Source organism: Silurus aristotelis (genome assembly GCF_946808225.1).
Source record: "Silurus aristotelis genome assembly, chromosome: 19".
NCBI classification, from domain to species: Eukaryota; Metazoa; Chordata; class Actinopteri; order Siluriformes; family Siluridae; genus Silurus; species Silurus aristotelis.
The window spans coordinates 2,920,614-2,925,748 of record NC_139592.1 but is presented as its reverse complement, the minus strand read 5'-3'; the positions used below and the strand labels follow the sequence as shown (position 1 = coordinate 2,925,748).

The 5,135-nt window shown below is 37.3% G+C and overlaps 2 long non-coding RNA genes across 2 annotated transcripts; one reads left to right on the top strand and one right to left on the bottom strand.

The window, feature by feature from the left end:
- The first annotated feature begins 2,221 nt into the window (after positions 1-2,221).
- On the top strand, positions 2,222-3,031 carry LOC310714974. The gene is made up of 2 exons (XR_014530205.1): positions 2,222-2,470; positions 2,738-3,031. It is a non-coding gene; the product is annotated as an uncharacterized lncRNA (long non-coding RNA).
- A 4-nt stretch (positions 3,032-3,035) lies between these two features.
- Positions 3,036-4,278, bottom strand: LOC310714971. The gene is made up of 2 exons (XR_014530202.1): positions 3,540-4,278; positions 3,036-3,508 (listed from the first exon to the last, which is right to left on the bottom strand). It is a non-coding gene; the product is annotated as an uncharacterized lncRNA (long non-coding RNA).
- Between the last annotated feature and the right edge of the window lie 857 nt (positions 4,279-5,135).

The following is a 5,135-nucleotide window of genomic DNA, read 5'->3' as shown; positions in this document are numbered from 1 at the left end:
TTTCCTGCTTACTGTCATGTGAATCTAAACCTGGCTTCAAGTTCCAACCACTTTGTTATTCTTCCTGCCATTAATCATTGACTTTTGGGTAACTATGGTGAAAAAAAATATATATATAAAAAATATAAAGAAATTAGCTGTGAGTGTGATTATAAGTAATGTCCTTTCTTTAGTCTCTAGTCAGACAGACAGACAGACAGACAGACAGACAGACAGACAGACAGACAGACAGACAGACAGATAGATAGATAGATAGATAGATAGATAGATAGATAGATAGATAGATAGATAGATAGATAGAAAGTACACAAAATGCGTGTTTGTGTGTGTATAGGGTCACACACAGTTTGAGGTCATAATGGATATACTGGAGATTTGAATGGGAGTCAGAGATAATACCGTGAGTGAGTAGGGAAATAGGAATATGAGATGCATGGTGTGATCCGCAGGGGCAGGAACCGTGGTAACTGGAACCTCAGAAACATGTTTAACGAGAGAAAGAGTGTGAGAGAAAGAGAGAGAGAGAGAGAGAGAGAGAGAGAGAGAGAGAGAGAGAGAGAGACATGTATATAAGGGATGTCAATCGACTAAAATATTTAATCGCGATTAATCGCATTATTGTCCCAAGTTAACTCGTGATTAATTGCAACTCCATTGCACATTCTTATCTGTTCCAAATGTACCTTAAATTAATCTTTAAATTTGTTTATGTTTTTAATATTCTAATCAACATAGTCATGGACAAATATAGATGCTTTATGCAAAAGTATGTTTGTCATTCGTGAAACCAAACTCAACAGAGAACATGACAAAATATTCTTGTATTTGTTTTAAAGTAGTTATGATGTTTTACAGATACATAAATCTGTATGGTTCTGTGACGCAGACAAAAACATGAACATAATGAATAGGACATGCGGCTTTGCACGGTTACACGACGTACAGCTCTTATCACTGAGGGTGTACTCACTTCTGTTGCGTTATTTTGACAATAATGGCTGTATTTTCAGAGGACAGTAAATCTGTACTGCTATACAATCTACACATTGACTCAAATATATGAGGCAAAATATGTGTAGAGAAAGAGGGTATAGAAATTATATTTACATATATTGATCATTTATATTATATAATTTTCAATATGGATTCAACACCAACTTCTCCATGCCAGAGCTTTTAAATGTCCGATGATTGAGAAACTGCATATGAAGAATGGAACTGAGTATTGATTAAGAGGTTGTTTAAACTCAGCGGTGAACAACAGTGAGTTCGTCTCACTTTGACCTTTTTTTCTTGCATGGCATTGCCTCAACTGAGGCTGAATAATAAATGAATCAAATTCCCTTTCATATACCAGCTTTTCTTTTATTTAAATTGTTTCATTTTTTGCTTCATCATACTTCATATGATAGCATAGAAGGCCGATTTACCTCATTTTAATTCTCCCCATGTTCTGTTCTTGTAGAAACCTGCTGTCATGGTGGAAACCAAGCAAACCTACGATTGAGATCAGTTTACTTCATCAGTACAGATCAGCTGTGACAAGAAACAGTTCTACTGCAAGCCCAAGTAACCCCAGATAAAAGATAAATCTGCAGTAACATGTTTTGGCTCCAGCTGAGTGCAAATGGATTATCGCACATCACCTTAATAAGCAAGATGACCTTCTAAATCCTATTAATGCATCATCATCATCATCACTGTCTGAGATTCTTTAGACCTTAGACCAATCCTTACTATATTAGTGGCAAAGTTAGAAGCAAGTACATGCTACAACACATTCATGGGAGGGGAAACAATGTTAAGTGACCTCCCTCTCCCCCTTCCAGCGAAAATCGAGGGAAGGAATCTTTTAAGCTCATGAATTAGGTAACATTTTTGAATAGAAGTAAAACCCCATCAGTTGAGCCCGAGATTTATGTGCTAAACTTTCAAAGAAAGGAAAAAGTCTTTGCTAATCTTCATTTGTTTGAGGGAGCCGGTGTCTGTTGATTCCTAATAAAGACCATCAATATTGGAATCCAATCTGCTGCATCAGGGTTGAGGTTTGAGCAGTTTGAGATGCCTTTCTGCTGACCAAGTTTGTCAAGAGTCGCTATTTGAGTTGCCTTAACCTTCCTGTCAGCTCGAACCAGTCAGACTCTCCTTTTGTTTCTGCAATAAGGAAAATGCTTGTCATGTTAGCAATGTTCAATAAGCTTGTCAATGTTAGCAAAAGGCGAGTTTAGTGCAAAACAGGTCCACGAGTACACATTTGTGACACATGAAAAATACATACTGATCATTTGAAATTATGGCATTAACGAAACACAAGCACCGCAAACAAAATACTACTCTCTTGTGCACTCATGCAATGCCAAATCTCTAGAGCTGTTGGTATTTAGGGAAGGTGAGGTGCTAGGAAAATGCTAAGAACTTGACAGATGAGCTAATGTGTAGGTAGTTGGTCTTGCTACAACATGTAGAATATGTTCTTATAATTTACAGCTTCTTTTATTCACACAGTAGCTCCAAGTGCATAAAAAAGTAGCTGCACAATGTGAAGTAAAAAGAAAAAAAAACATTACCAGGTTTATATATATGTATATATGGCCCTGTGTATAAAAGTGTTTGCCCCCTAAACCTAATAACTGGTTGGACCGCCCTCAGCGGCAACAACTGCAATCATGCGTTTGTGATACCTTGCAGTGAGTCTGCTACTCCGCTGTGGAGGAATTTTGGTCACTCATCTATGCAGAATTGTTGTAATTCAGCCACATTAGAGAGTTTTCAAGCATTAACCGCCTTTTTAAGGTCATGCCACAGCATCTCAATAGGATTCAGGTCAGGACTTTGACTAGGCCACTCCAAAGTCTTAATTGAGTTTTTCTTCAGCCATTCAGAGGTGGACTTGCTGGTGTGTTTTGGATCATTGTCCTGCTGCAGAACCCAAGTTCGCTTCAGCTTGAGGTCACGAACAGATGGCCGGACATTCTCCTTCTGGATTTTTTATTAAACAGCAGAATTCATGGTTCCATTTATCACAGAAAGTACTCCAGGTCCTGAAGCAGCAAAACAGCCCCAGACCATCACACTACCACCACCATATTTCACTGTTGGTATGATGTTCTTTTTTCTGAAATGTGATGTTATTTTTAATGGCAGACGTAATGGGACACACTTCCAAAAAGTTCAACTTTTTTTCTCGTCAGTCCACAGAGTATTTTTCCAAAAGTCTTGGGGATCATCAAGATGTTTTCTGGGAAAACTGAGAAGAGCCTTTATGTTCGTTTTGCTCAGCAGCATTTTTTGTCTTTGAACTCTGCCATGCAGACCATTTTTGCCATCTCTTTCCTATGGTGGAGTCATAAACACTGAGCTTAACTAAGGCAAGTGAGGCCTGCAGTTCTTTGGATGTTTTTGTGGGGTCTTTTGTGAGCTCTTGGATAAGTCGTCGCTGTGCTCTTGGGGTAATTTTGTCCATGAACATGTTGAGTAATCGAAACTTAAAAAGTATTCACTTTTTTCTCTGTTAAAAAAAGCACTATTTTTTTTTTTACTCTGCACTTCTACTTGAGTGAAGGATGTGTGTATTTTTGCCACCTTTGCCCTGTGCACAAAGCTCCATGAAGATCTGCTTTGCATGGGTTGGAGTGGAAGATCTTGAGTGGTCTGCTATAGAGTTCTGATCTGAACCCTACTGAACACCTTTACGATGAATGTGAATGCTGACTGCACCCCAGGTCTCCTCACCTTCTCGCCTACATCACTACCTGACTTTACTAACAGCCTTGTGGCCAATAAACAAAATGTCCTCAAGCATGCTACACAACTTAGTAAAATCTTACCAGAAGAGTGGAGGGGAATATAAAAGAATGTTTTATTTACTGTTTATTGAGTTTACATACTTACATAGTTTTTGCTTTCTAAGATGTCTATATCATGATATGTCTATATGATATGGGTTTGATAATTTGCATACTTTGATCAAATTGCTACATGTAACTGCTTTGGCTTTAGTTCTGGTTTGGGCAAATGTCCATGTCGGTATGCTAGTCATGTATTATTCTTTACTGTGAAGCATCTTTGAGTGTGGGAAAGTTGCTATATAAATAAAACCATCATTATAATTATAATAATTAATATTATTATACAACTTGCTGATGCTATATTAACTTCAAGGCAGTCAATTGATTTATATTTATGCACTTGTTCAAATGTGTGTGTTGTAGCTCTGACTTTTATGGATGAATTCCAAAGACAGCAAATTGCAAGTAGAAAGTAAAGCAAAATAAACGCTTCAGGACTTGTAGTCACAAACTGCATTTTATTTATTTGACATTAGTCTTTTAAAAAAGATAGTTTTGCTTATGTGACAAAAAAAAAAAAAAAGTCCTTGCAACTATTTGCATTTTTAGAACTACTTGTCTTATATATATATATATATATATATATATAATTTTTATTTTTTTATTAAAATTATAATTGTTCAGTAGTTACATTTACAAATTTAATTTCAATTACATCAATTGCATTTGTCACGGTTGCAGAGTGACTGAAGCAAAAAACCCAGGTTTAGTGAAGAAACAGGTTTTAATTAAGTATCGATGCAAAGGGTAAATAAACAGAAATGCCGAACGAAAAGCAAAATGATTCTTGGTTGAGGAAGAACAGAGCGGTCTCTGGAGGAATAGAGATCGCGGCGGTATCCACAGAAAAGTAGATGGTCGTATGTCGAGGTCAATGTGTTCATCTACGTGAGATAGTAGAACTGACGGAGAATGAGAGAGAGTGAGGGGTTTATGTAGGCTGCGGTTAACGAGCTGCAGGTGCCGATACTTAGTAGGATGGGGACAGACTACGTGTGTGTGTGTGTGTGTGTGTGTGTGTGTGTGTGTGTGTGTGTGTGTGTGTGTGTGTGTGTGTGTGTGTGTGTGTGGAGCTGAGGGATGGCCTGGCAGGATGTCCCCTGACAGCATTATGCACTTTATGCCTAAAATCTTTGCCTAAGGCCTTTAATGATGCTTTTATCATCATTATGAATAAACCGACTTACTGTATATTCATCATGTATTTAATTTACGATTTAGATTGGAACAGTGTCCATTGTTAAAAGTGCTATTTAAATAACATTAAATTGAATGTTTTAAGGATAG